At 44.5% G+C, this 14,339-nt stretch overlaps 1 protein-coding gene across 6 annotated transcripts in view; it reads left to right on the top strand.

Moving 5' to 3' along the window:
• The window catches only part of SMAP1 (small ArfGAP 1), a 153,507-nt gene that overhangs the window by 115,235 nt on the left and 23,933 nt on the right, over nt 1-14,339 (top strand). The window lies entirely within an intron of this gene.

The raw sequence follows: 14,339 nt of genomic DNA, 5'->3' as shown, positions 1-14,339 counted from the left end.
GAACTGCATAAATGGCAGTTGTTCATTGTGGTTGTGTTGGTTGTGCTAACATGAAATTATACCTTTGGATGGATTTCTTACCAAATTACTAGAATACTTGTAACGTGATTTAGACATGCTAAATATCAAATAATGTTATCTCCTAATAATATATGAAATAACATTCTGAAATAAAGTAGCTATAAAATATCAGTTCTGTTCTTTGCTAACAATGTTTTCACTTTATTAACAGATACTTTATCAGAACCAAGAACTTTAAGTAGACAAACACCCTCTGTGTTTGAGAATTGAGTGACTGGTTTCTGACGCTCAGTTTCTGTTTCCACTGTAGACTTGATGCATCATCTTAATGCACATGGTGAAAGGATGAAAACCTCTAGGTTTCTTGTGATTTAGTCATAAATTGCTGCAATTTCTAGAGAGTTCCCAAGCTGGCTATGAAGGAAATCTTGAAACAGTATCAGGTATCTGATAAAGCAGGCTGACGTTCATGTGGTACCACTCAAGTGTGTTTGGTACTACTGGGTTCTCTCCTAGTGATACATAAAGCCACCAGCTTCCGAGATATTAGTGAAGGAAGAGAGTAGGAAGAGTCAGCTTTCAATAGTAACATTAAAATCGCAAATGTTCATATTTTTTCATTTTTACAGTTTACAAAGCACTGTTGTAATACTTATTACCCTCACTTATTCATCCTCTAGTGTTCTTCCGTTCTTCAGCCGTGTTCAGTCTGCTGACGAGCCCATCACAGGCATTCTTCATTTCTGTTACATGTTTTTGATCGGTACCATTTCTTTATTCTTTCTTGAAATTTCCATTTGTCTACTTACGTTACCCGTCTGTTCTTGCATGCCGTCTACTTTTTCCATTAGCGCCCTTAGCATGTTAAACATAGTTCTTTTCAATTCAGTCTGATAATTCCCACATCCCTGCTGTATCTGAATCTGGTTTGATGCTCATTCTGTCTCTTCATACTGTGTTTTTTGCCATTTTGTACACCTTGTAATTTTCTGTTGAGGCTGAACATAATGTACTGGCAAAGAACTCCAGTAAATAAGCCTGTAGTAACGTGGCAGCGGGGTGTGAGGGCGGGGCAGTGTTCGGGAGTCCTGTGATGAGGTCTGGTCTTCTGCTGAGACTGTGTCCCTGGGCTGTGAACTCCACAAGTGCCTCTGCTCTTCCCCACCATAGGTGGGACACGATGGCCGGCGGTGGGGGTGGGGGCGGGGCGGGTGCGGTGTGCTGAAGTTGGCTATTTCCCTTCCCCAAGTAACAGAGTTTGTTTATGCAGCTTTCTTAGCCTTGAGTTGCCTAAATGGTGGTAAGAGTCCTTTCTTTCCTCCAGGTGTAGGGAGGATGCCTCCACGTGGGAGATTTATTTCCCGCTTCAGGCGGGCAGAGGAGGGTCAGAGCATTTCGGGCTTTCTCTTAATGTCTTTTAAGAAAATATCTTTTTTTCCCAATTAATATCTTTTTTTTCCTCAAGCAGCTTTGATTTAAAATAATCAGTATGTCATTGAGGCATATTTTCGGGTAGCCTGTCCTGGGCCCCAGTGAGTTATAATTCTCTGTATTCTCCTGTCTTCTCCAGTTTGGGGGGAGGCTGGGGAGCGGCTGTGGTTTGCCCGTGACCTTACTTCTCTGATGGATCTAAGAAGAGTTGTTGACTTTTCAGTTTTTTCACCTTTTTACTTGTTGTTAGTATGGAGTGATGACTTTCCAGCTGCTCACATGCTAGACCAAAAACTAGCCTGGGTATATTTATCTTAGTTATTATATTAGTAGTCATAAGGTCAATATGACAATTATTCCTTTTTCACTAACCAAAAATTGAGGCCCAGGGACAAGGCCAGCTACATAATTTGCAGGGCCACTGCAAAATGACAATTAGAGGCCCCTTGTTCAAAAACAAGAAAAAAGTACCATTAAAGGTACTAAAATATAAAGCTCTTTTTTTTTGATGTGGACCATTTTTTAAGTCTTTATTGAATTTGTTGCAATATTGCTTCTGTTTTATGTTTTGGTTTTTTGGCCTCAAGGCATGTAGGATCTTAGCTCCCCGACCAGGGATCGAACCCGCACTCCCTGCATTGGAAGGTGAGGTCTTAACCACTGGACCGCCAGGGAGTCCCTATAAAGCTCTTTTTGTTCTTCTGCGGTCTCTCCACTTGTCTCTCAAAGCTGATTTGCTTTTAATGGTAGAAAAATTAAAAATTTACATAACATGAATTTTATCACTCATTTTTATACTGTACAGTGAAAGTCTTCATTGCAAACACAAGAGCACACAGATGTGGAATCATCTGGATTATACAATTTGTGTTTCTTAGCGTGTACATGCCCATGAATTTTGCTCTTAGGTGGGAATGGTGGGCACTGGTTCCCTAGGCCAGGGATTGCGGGTCCTTGGACTCTTTAATCAATAGAAATTGATAAGAAGCCAGACGAGTGATTCAGGCAAGGCTTTACTGGGACCCCAGGGAGCAGAACCAGGAAGCAGGTGCCCTGGCTCGCGCCCCGAGGGGTGGCGAGCGGGTCCCTTAAATGGGGCGAGGGTAGGGGCGGGGGCTCAGGCGGTCCGCCCGCCCCTGGTGGCGCTGTGTGCAGGGCTCACGCGCAGGACCTGCTTTTGCTCCCAGCTCCTCCGAAGTGGCGGTTGGCTTGTGGCCTCTTTGTATCTTACTGGCCGTAAGTGCCCCAGCTGCACACGCACACAGGTGTGTTTAGTCCCGGGTAACTTCTTCCCGTCTGTTGCTGGAGGAGCCGCGTGTCCAGGTGCAGGCACTAGAGGGTCCCAGCCTGCCAGGAGCTGTGCTCCGCAGCGGCTGCCGCGCGTCTGTGTCGCTGCTCCACTCTCTCCCGCTTTGGTTAACTGGTGGGTGAGGGAGACCGAGGGGAAGCGGAGCCGTGGGTGGCTCTCTCTCTCCCCTCCTCTGTCATGTCTTCACTGGAAGTGGTCTGCTGAGTAGAGGCGAGGAAGGCGGTCCGGGTCCTTCCGGGGCCTTAGGATCCCGCCCCTGCCGCCTTGTGCGCTGGGAAGAGAAGGCGCGGCCCGCAGGGCGTCAGCCCCACCTCCCGGTGTACCTCGTGCCCTCGTCCCGCACGGGCGTCTCTGCTCACGGCGCGTCGTGGGCCCTGGTCCACCGGCCGACGCGGGCAGCGAGGCACCAACCGCGGGGACACACGCAGCCTCTCCGGGGCGTCAGCTTACCTTCCCTCGGCCCTTTGCATTTACAAGATCAAGTTCAAAGAGAAAATGAAGAATTTCCAGATGTAATTGCAGAGTATTAAACCTCTGTGGGCTCTGGGGGCTGTGCAGCCTATGCCTGTGAAGTCACCCTAATCAGAGGTGTTCAGTGACCTGCTGAAGGTTCCCATACAGACTGGGTTTAAAACTGGGCTGTTTTTCCTTTCCTCCCTCCCACCTTCCCTCCCTTCCTTCCTTTCTTTCCAAACCCTGGTGTCGAGGGCTGACGTTGAGCAGGTCGCAGTGAGGGAAAGCCTGACCCAGAAGCAGGCCGGCCGAATGCTGTAGCACCAGGTCCCGGGAATGTGCGTGTGTGATGGGCGGGCGGCGGCCCTCTCTCAGCGGTGCGCCATTTTTTTTTTTTTAAAGATGACAGGTTTTTTTTTTTTTTAAACTTTGGGTTTATTTTATTTATTTATTTATGGCTGTGTTGGGTCTTCGTTTCTGTGCGAGGGCTTTCTCTAGTTGTGGCAAGCGGGGGCCACTCCTCATCGCGGTGCGCAGGCCTCTCACTATCGCGGCCTCTCTTGTTGCGGAGCACAGGCTCCAGACGCGCAGGCTCAGTAGTTGTGGCTCATGGGCCTAGTTGCTCCGCGGCATGTGGGATCTTCCCAGACCAGGGCTCGAACCCGTGTCCCCTGCATTGGCAGGCAGATTCTCAACCACTGTGCCACCAGGGAAGCCGGTGCCCCATTTAATTGTTGTCTTTCTTTCATACTTTTGCTAACATGTAAGTGGTGAATTATAAAACAAACTACCTTCTTTTTCCTTCTCTGCAAACCTCCAGACTACTGTGTAGACAAGGGTAAGAAATTGGGGTGGGTATTCGCAACTGGGTCCTTCTAAGAGTGAAACCGGAGGTCGGAATCACAAGCACTGAGTGGGGCTGTCCTGAGCAGACTGGGGCGTCGGGCCGCCCTCCCACCCTAGGGCCACGCGTCGCAGAGGCCACCTCTCGGACGCGTGCGGGGCCTCGGCCTGCAGCTCCTCTCAGCCTTTACTCCATTACTGCGCCGCTCCACACGGAACTGGAATTGTGTTTGTGTCCATTTGCTTGACCACAATATACGCCGCTTAAGCTTAGCAGCCACGTCTTACTCACCCTTGTGTCCCTAGTGCTTACGCTTGTGGCGCGTATTTATGAAAGGCACCCTCACAACCACCAGCAGCGGCCGGCTTGGAAGCACTGGTTATGTGCCAGCCGCTGTGAGAAGGACTCTGTATATTACTTTAACCCTCACAGAAATTCTGCACAGTATTCTTTTAAGGGAGCTTGCCCATGTAGGCACTCGGTGTTTGTGCTGAGCAGTGAGAAACTTTGCAGGCCCGGTGTGCGAAGCAGGTAGGCCCCTCTTTGAGAAGCTGTCCGAACTAAGCCCTAAGACAGGACCTGGGAGTTTAGAGAGAGGCAAATGTCCAGATCTTCAGAAGGAAAATGTAAGTGGATCATGAATGCTTGTATCATTGAGCTTGGCGTGAATTCTATGCAGAACTCAAATGGAATTTTCTTTTTAATGACTTAGTCCTTTCTTCAAAGTGTTAGCAGCATTCACTAGTCGCCTGCATGGGTTCCCTAAGAACAGTTCCTGTCAGACTAAGCTTAGTGGTCGGGGTTCTCGGATCTCCTTCTGGTCCAGAGGTGGGCAGCTGGGCCAGGTGAGCAGGCTGTGGGTGGACTGAACGCCGGATGGACGGCTGTGCCGGGAGAAGTGCAGGGAGCAGAAGTGAAGTCAGTGTCGAGGGAGCTCGCTGCATTCCGCGGGGCTCAACCCTGGACTTCGCTCTCGTCAGCGTTTTTATGCACTCAGCGTATCATTGTCATATTGTTCGCATTTTCAGATGACCAGGCAACAAAGGTTAGTTAAGCCGTTGCACGATAGAATTTAGTCCCTCAGAAAGTCTTAGATACAAAGTACCGACAAATTGGGTAACAGTAAGATCCTGAAGTAAAGGCAGCGGCACCTCAACTGCCCTGAATGTGATAGCACAGAAGAAAACGTCAGGGACTTGTAGATGGCGGAGGGCCTGGTGTGAGCACGTGGTCTGCCGTGGCTGCTGGGAGTTGTAGATGGCGGAGGGCCTGGTGTGAGCGCGTGGTCTGTCGTGGCTGCTGGGACTTGTAGATGGCGGAGGGCCTGGTGTGAGCGCGTGGTCTGCCGTGGCTGCTGGGAGTTGGTGCCCCGTCTGTTCACGCCTCCTTTCTCTGCTGCAAGGCGGTGTCCGGAGACTCGGGGTAAGCGGGTAGCTGTTACAGGCTGCCTGAGGAGGAAACTTTCTCGTCTTCAGATTGCCTGAATGTACAATGTGCTGTGACATCACGTCCAGTGATTCCATAGCGCCGGGGGATTTTCTTACCCAGAGTGGCCCTGTACGTGACACGTCCCAGTGGTGCCTCACGCGCCATGTAATGAGTTGAGTAAATGTCGTCTGAGGCGCCTTTGTGTTCTCAAATTTATATAAATCTTTGCTGCTTCTCCAGCCCAGGGACGTACTGTTTGGGGTTGTAGTGTCCCTGGGCCATGAGAGCCATTTACTGAAAGATGCCCTTGTGGCTGGGGAAATCAAATGTAGATTACAGTTCGAAATCGAACTCTCAAAATACGACTTAAGAAAGAATATTAAATTCAAAACCAGTGTAATGAGAGGTTTAGTGGGGAAAAGATCCATATGTATATTATAAAGAATGGTTAAGAAGAAAAAGGGAAACTTTAACAAGATTCTAAATAAGTAAAACGGGGAGATTTGGGGAACAAACAAGAGTTACGTGCAAGGTTAATTCTCAGGTTGTATATAATTTGGTTGTGAAAGCACACGCATACAAACATATGGTAATTATAACTATCAAAATATAGTAGGAATGTGGGACTTCCCTGGCCATCCCGTGGTTACGACTCTGCGCTTCCACTGCAGGGGCCGCGGGTTCGATCCCTGGTCGGGGAGCTGAGATCCCGCGTGCTGTGTGGTGCTGCCAGAAAAAAAGATACCAACTTGAACACCTGTATTTAGCTCAGCTCTCTCCCCAAACCTCTTAAATCTACAATAAAGGAATTTTAAAAAATATAGTAGGAACGTAAGACAGTGATTTGTATTAATTATTGATATTATGCCATTGAACGGCTTCAATGGGTGAACAACATGATGACACAGTCTGACTTCTGTTTCTACTTTAGAGTAGAATAGATGATGATGTACAACCCGCCATTCTTAAAGTTTTACTAAAAGTTGTAGTAAAGGTGAAATCCCACCATTAGGATTTCAGAAGGCACCCGGACGAGGTGGTATCCTGGGAACTGTGTGTTGTTGAGTAGCTATTAGAGAATGTTTCAGGTTTCAGGCTGTGATGCGGCGGCGGGTTCGTGTTCATTTTCCTCGGTGTTGCTCTGCTCGGGTCGTGGCCGCACACCCTGCCCCGCGGTGGCAGTGGTCATCTCCTTTCTCAGGGCCGTTCCTGCACACTGCCCTGCGAGGAGTAGCTTTGTTTATGCCACCTGCCTTGAAAATTCATCCAGTTCCTAGCTCTGGTGGGCTCTTTGGGTCCTTGTGTAACGTGGCTCAGCTTACTTCTGCAGCTTTACCTTTTATTACTTCCTGACGCTAGACCTCCAGGTTAGGCAGGTGGGTCCGCCGTCTTTTCCGCTCTCGGTTTCCTTCCCAGGGCGCCTTGACCAGCTGCTGCCTTTCAGACTCCTTCCTGTCCGCCTTGCAGACCTCCCTGCCTTTGCATCACTGTAATAGCCTTCACTTGAAAATGAGAGAAGTAAACAGTACGTTTTGTCTCATCTAGTTCTATGAGTCTATGAATGTTAAAGGAAACTGATTATAGACAAACTAGTTAAGGCATAATTTGTGATGTAGTCAGGTTTTAAAGAAAAATTCTAATAATTACGTCTAGACCTTAGAAAGTTGTATAGCTTCCCTATTCTTATATACTAACACTATTATTTACGTTAATTGGTCAACTGAAGAATAGTGAATCACATTCTAGAGGCTTAGCTGTTATTTCTGTTATTTAAAGGGTTAGGAAATGCTGGTAAATGTAGGAGTTGGAAACTAAGTGGTTTTTGATTCAGTTACATTCTGTGATGTAGTTTTATGAGTTACGAAAGGATTGGCTAGTGAAGTTTCTGCTAATACAGGTTTTAATAATTTGAATGAGACATTTGCTCGGTATGAATCTAAGGAAATTATATTTTATAAAATTGCTTTATCTACGCAGACCTGGGTTCTTGCTTGTTAGGAAAGTTTGTTTAATAAATTATAGATTGCCTAATTTTACCCATTGACAGGCAAATTCCATATGTGATGTTTTCAGTAGCAGGAGAATTTGAAGTGGAATGATTCTGTACATACTGCTTGAATATCAAAAGGGTGACAGTTACATGAGGGAAAATGTGCCTCTCAAGGTCTTGACTTACTGTTCTGACACCGTGTTCTATGTCTGCCCCAAAATCTAACAAGACAATAGCATTTTCATTCTTAAGTCTTCTAAAATTTGGCTTTATATGATAGCTATATTTTAAATATATCAATTTTATCTTTATTCTTTGCAAAGTACAATGGAATTGGTACACCATAGAGCAAAAGGTCAAATTAATAGTTTGTGTATTAATATTTTTGTTTGAGGTTTACTGTTTTTATATCCTGAAAATATGTGATAAATAGGACTGCTTGTGTTACAAGCAAGTGTGGTAGAAATCAGGTGTGTTCATTTCAGAAGAGCTTGCTCAGGAAGGCATAACCTGTTACACACCTGTTTGTTTATTAAACACGCAACGTGTTTAACTGGAATACATTGTGGGAATTTACTTGTAGTTCTTCTCTGACATTAACCTGGTTCCATATGTATATGTTTCTTACATACATAAAGATAGGGAGTGCCAACTATGTTTAGCTGTAGAAACTAAGTAGACTTCAGAGTGGCCATTAGACAAGGATTTCCAGGATGAACTCAGGGCGCTTCTCTTTTCTTGATAAATCCAGGCTGTTTAAAGACTGTCACAGGCGGATTTAGAGGATTTTATTTTAGAGTTTTTTTGAACCTCCATAATGGTAATATATAAACACAGATTTTTTGTATTTCCTGGCTCTATATTTTTTACATATTATTACTCACCTAAGGCTAGGAAGGCTATTCCTGTCATTTTACACAAAGATCTATGAAAATAATTATAAATATGGCTGAGACTAAATTTTAGTTATTGGAAAGTCACTCAAAGAAATTGAATAGAAAATTGAAATCTTTTTATGGATGTTTAACTCTAAAAGGTATTATTATAAGTATTATTCTGACTAGAATTTCAGGAAGATGTCTTGCCTATGTAGTTTGGTGCTGTGGTACATGTCCTTCAGGTTTTTAATATGTATTAAAATGAAAACAATGAGGCTACTTTCTTATGTTTACATTGATGGGCAAAGAAGAGTAGCCTCTGAATTCAGTCTTTGTAGTTCTCACTACTGCATATAAGGCAGTACTTGGATTACTGTGCAGTTACAGGAGAACGATCTCTAAAATGATCGCCACACACCGACGTGTTCACGATTCTGCCTCAGCAGGATTTGAGGTTGAAGGGATACAAAACAGTTTTTAAAGTGATCAACTATTTTGCCATTTTGATTTGTGGGACAGCCTATGAGATGCCAGCTATAAGGGTCACTCGTGTCTGAATTATTGAAATCCATGTAGAGCAGCTGTATTTGGAGTGGTCGGTAAGGTTTAGGGCATAGACACTGCTCACTCAAGTAAGCTGACCCACTGTAGCAGCAGAGGAGCAGACCATCTCTAGAACAGTGTTTCTCAGCCCATGACTCTGGTAAGAAATCTGTTTTACGTTATGGTCCAGCCTTCATGCGCTCACATATGTGCACAAATGTGCAAAACAGTTCATGAGTGCTTACCTGTACTTTGTGCAGTGCACTCTGTTTTATGTTCTATTTCATTCTTTTAGTGCCAAAAAAATAAAATATATAGTTGTTATACATAAAAGGGGCTTCAAGAACCCATTGGTGGGCCACATCTGTGGTTTGATGAACTCTGTGTCGGACGTTTCCTTATTCTCGCCTCCATGTTTCTCTTTACCCTGCGCACCTACACACACGTGCTCTCTGTTATACATACAGTTTCCTGTGGAAATGGTTGACATACACCCGTTTAAAACTATGATGCAGTCGAAATCCAAGGAAGAAGAGAAACTCTTGGGATGCGTGTAGGCGTGTGACGTCTGGAAGGAAAGATACTTTCCAGATTGTTTGCAGCGGTGCTGAGGGTGGGAGCCAAGCTTATGGGAGGGCCTCCGCGTTGCTTGATTTGGCGTTTTCTCCCCTTTCCAAGTGTTGCGGGGGCGGGTAAGTTCGTACTCAGTAATATTTTCAAAGGTGGTTCTCTAATTGAGTGGGGAGATAACTCATAACCAGAGTTTGAATTTTTAAAAAGAAATCATTTTAGCGTGAAGAGGCTCTGGATTCTTAGACTGTAGAAAGTGAGTAGGAGGGAATCTGTCACAGGTTTGTTCTGCGCTTCTTTGCATGGAAGAAGGTTCAGTAAAATATTATACCAAAGAAATCAATCTGAACTGAGGGACAGAAAATAAATTTTAGTTCCTCTATCCCTACTTGGCATATAATATCTGACCTCAGTTAATAATGCAGAATGAATGAGTTTGGCCATATTATCTAAGTTTATTTTCAACTTTAGGCCTTTCTGATTTTAAGTTATATCAGGGATTAGATTTTTAAGTGCCACCTAAACATATGGAACTTGCAGATATAATATACAGAGTACTGCAAGGAGTGTGACCAGGGAAGACCTGCCTCGGGAGGGTTTGAAGTTTGTGCACTCGCTCGTGGCCATTTAATCCCCCATTTCTCTTGCAGATTTAAGTGTTTACAGTAACATAGGTTGTCTAGTTTAAAAAAAAAAAAAAAAAAAGGAAGGAAGGAAGGTCTAGCAGTTTAAGTATTCAGTTGAAAAGATTGCTTACTTTGTTACTACAAACTGCTTTCTTTGAAATTATTTTGCTAAAAAGCAAGGTAAGTCTTACCTCTATTGGAGGCTGAAAAAGAGAATGCAAAATGAATTATGTTAAACTTCTGAGAATTATATAGTTACAGGCTGATAATTGTGTCTTTGAGAAGGTTACTAAAGAATTGATATCTATAATGATTGGTAGGCTAATTAGTTAAAAAGCTGATTCTGAGGGGGAGACCAGTAAGTGACCAGAAACAAGTAAGGGGAGATATATGTTCTTAGAAATGTATGCATTTCTACAGCTAACATAAAATGAACTCATGTAACAGCTGAGCTATGCATTCTTCAGGCAGTTGAAGAAATGATCTTGCGGGAGTGGTTTGAGAAGTAAATGAGCGAATGAACGAATGTTTTATTTTCTTGGCTTAGGAGAGGTAGGCTACGTATTCAGTGGAATATTACTCAGCCATACCTTAATTTAAAAATACTTTATTGCCAAAAGAAAGCTAACCGTCATCTGGGCCTTCAGCAGGCCGTCGTCTTTTTGCAGGGGGAGGGTCCGGCCTCCGTGCTGCTGGCTGCTCAGGGTGCTGGCTGCCGAAGGTGGGGCGGCTGCGGCAGTTTCTTAAAGTGAGGCAGTGATGGCGTTTGCCGCGTGGATGGACGCTTCCTTTCAGGAACGGTTTCTCCGTTGCATACGACGCTGTTGGATAACGTTTTACCCGCAGTAGAATTTTTTCAGAATTGGAGTTGTTCCTCTCAAACCCTTGTGCTGCTCTATCAGCTAAGTTTATGTCATATTCTAAGTCCTTTGCTGTCACCCAGCGATCTTCACAGCATCCTCCCCAGGAGCAGATTCCATCCCAGGAAACACTTTTCTTTGCTTCTCCGTAAGAAGCAACTCCTCACCTGTGAGAGTTTTATCCTGAGACTACAGCAATTTAGTTATTGGGTTGGCCAAAAAGTGCCTTCGGTTTTTAAGGAAAAATACAGGGCACATTTTTCATTTTCACCAAGAACTTTATTGAACAATATATTCACCCTTTTGTTCCACTACCTTCTGCCATTTTTCAGGCAACTTCATAATTCCATCTTCCCAAAACTTTTTATCTTTTTGAGCAAAGGACTGTTTCAGGTGCCTTTTACAGTCTTCCAGGGAATTGAAATTTTTTCCATTAAGAGAATTTTGTAAAGACCGAAATAACTGGAAATCCAAAGGTGCAATGTCTGGTGACTACGGCGGTGGAATCAGAACTTCCCAGCCAAGCTGTAATAGTTTTTGCCTGGTCATCAAAGAAACATGCGGTCTTGTGTTATCCTGATAGAAGATTGTGCATTTTCTGTTGACTAAATCTGGATGCTTTTCGTCGAGTGCTGCTTTCAGTTGGTCTAATTGGGAGCAGTACTTGTTGGAATTAATCGTTTGGTTTTCCGGAAGGAGCTCATAATAGAGGACCCCCTTCCAATCCCACCCTATACACAACGTCACCTTCTTTGGATGAAGACCGGCCTTTGGTGTGGTTGGTGGTGGTTCATGTCCCTTGCCCCACTATCTCTTCCACCCCACATTATTGTACAGTATCCACTTTTCATCGCCCGTCACAGTTTGTTTTAAAAACGGAACGTTTCCATTACGTTTCAGTAGGGAATGGCATGCGGAAATACAGTCACGAAGGTTTTTTTCACTTAACTTACATGGAACCCAAGCATCAAAGTGATGAACATAACCAAGCTGGTTCGGATGATTTTCAGCGCTTGATCTGGATACTTCGAGTATGCCGGCTATCTCCCGCGTGGTGTGACGTTCCTTGTTCTCAGTTAATGTCTCGATTTGATCGCTGTCAACTTCAACTGGTCTACCCGACCTTGGAGCATCGTCCAGCGAGAAATCTCCAGCACGAAACTTCACAAACCACTTCTGACAGGTTCGATCAGTCACAGCACCTTCTCCGTACACTGCACAAATCTTTTTCTGTGTTTCAGTTGCATTTTTACCTTTCTTGAAATAACAAAGCACAATTTAGAATTTGACATCTTTGATGTCTTTTTTTAAAATGCACGCTGATATGACAGCTGTCACATACAATCTAACAAAATTGTTTCGAATGAAGTTAAAGACAACTAAGTGCTTCTAGAGACATCTTACAGAAAGAACTGAACGAACCTTTTGGCCAACACCATACATCTTCAGGCTCCACTTCTAATTTTAGTTCTCATGCTGTTTTCACCACATCTGCAGTTCCTTCCTCCATGAGGCCTTGAACGCCCTTCCAAGTCATCCATGAGGGTTGGAATCAGCTTCTTCCAAACTCCTGTTAATGTTGATGTTTGGACCTCTTCCCATGAATCACGAATGTTCTTAATGGCATCTGGAATGATGAATCCTTTCCAGGTTTTCAAATGACTTTGCTCAGATCCATCAGAGGAATTACTATGTATGGTAGCTGTCTCCTTACAAAATGTATTTCTTAAAGAATAAAACTTGAAAGTCAAAGTGACTCCTTGATCCGTGGGCTGCAGAATAGATGTTATATTACCAGGCATGAAAACGGCATGAATCTCGTTGTCCATCTCCACCCGAGCTCTGGGGTGACCAGGTGCATTGTCAACGAGCAGTCACATTTTGAAAGGAACCTTGTTCTCTGAGCAGTACATGGCTTAAAACATTCAGTAAACCATGTTGTAAACAGATGTGCTGTCATGCAGCCTTTTTGTTCCACTTACAGAGCACAGGCAGCATAGATTGAGGATAATTCTTAAGGGCCCTAGGATTTTTGGAATGGTAAATGAGCATTGGTTTCCACTTAAAGTCGCCAGCTGCATTAGCCCCTGAAAGGGGAGTCAGCCTGTCCTTTGAAGCTTTACAGCCTGGCAGTGACTTCTCCTCTCTAGCTATGAAAGTCCTGGATGGCATCTTCTTCCAATAGAAGGCTGTTTCATCTGCATGAAAATCTGTTGTTTTAGAGTAGCCACCTTCATGAATTACCTTAGCTAGATCTTCTGGATAACTTGCTGCAGCTTCTCCATCAGCACTTGCTGCTTCACCTTGCACTTTGTTGTTATGGAGACGGCTCCTTTCCTTCGACCTCATGGACCAGCCTCTGCTGGCTTCATACTTTCCTTGTGCAGCCTCCTCACCTCTCTCAGCCTTCATAGAATAGAAGAGAGAGTCAGGGCCTTGCTCTGGATTGGGTTTTGGCTTCAGAGAATGCTGTGGCTGGTTTGATCTTCTGTCCAGACACGAAAACTTTCTCCATATCAGCACTAAGACTATTCGCTTTTAACTTCCTTCAAGAACTTTTGTTCTGCATTCACATCTTGGCTTTTTGGTGCAGAAGGCCTACTTTTGGTCAATCTGGGCTTTTAACGTGCCTTCCTCACTAAGCTTAATCATTTCTAGCTTTTGATTTAAAGTGAGAGACATGTGACTGTTCCTTTTCTTGAACACTTAACGACCCCTGTAGGATTACTAATTGGCCTAATTTCTGTATTGTGTCTCAAGGACTAGGGAGGTCCAGGGAGAGGGAGGGAGATGGAGAACCACCGGTGGGTAGAGCAGTCAGAACACACACAACATTTATTGATTAAGTTTGCAGTCTTATATGGGTGTGGTTCGTGGCTCCCCCATAACAATTACAGAGTAACATCAAAGATCACTGATCACAGATCACCGTAGCGAATATGAAAAGTTTGAAATATTGTGAGAATTGCCAAAATGTGGCACAGAAACACAGAGTGAGCGAATGCTGTTGGAAGAATGCTCCACGCAGGTCGCCACAGACTTTCAGTTTGTAAGCAGCGTGAGATCTGTGAAGCACAGTAAAGGGAAGAGCAGTACAGCGAGGTCTGCCTGCACATCAGGTCAGGTTCCATGAGTGCCGGCGACCTCTGCTCTGCTCGCGAGGACCCCAGGGCCTGCGGCGGCAGCAGGAGCGAGCAAGTGTAATACGACGACGTGTGGAATGTTCACGTGAAGGATTTAAGTGCTTAGGAACAATTACGTTAAGATTAAATTTCTACGTTCACTATTTTGGGGTCCTCATGTGTCCGGTTTATCATTTCAAGTTCAATGATTGTGTTTAAGTTTCTGATAATAGATGCTCTACCCTTTATCACACTATGCTTCTT

Source organism: Balaenoptera physalus (assembly GCF_965194825.1).
Source record: "Balaenoptera physalus genome assembly, chromosome: 9".
In the NCBI taxonomy this organism is placed as follows: Eukaryota; Metazoa; Chordata; class Mammalia; order Artiodactyla; family Balaenopteridae; genus Balaenoptera; species Balaenoptera physalus.
This window is presented reverse-complemented; position numbering and strand designations above follow the sequence as displayed.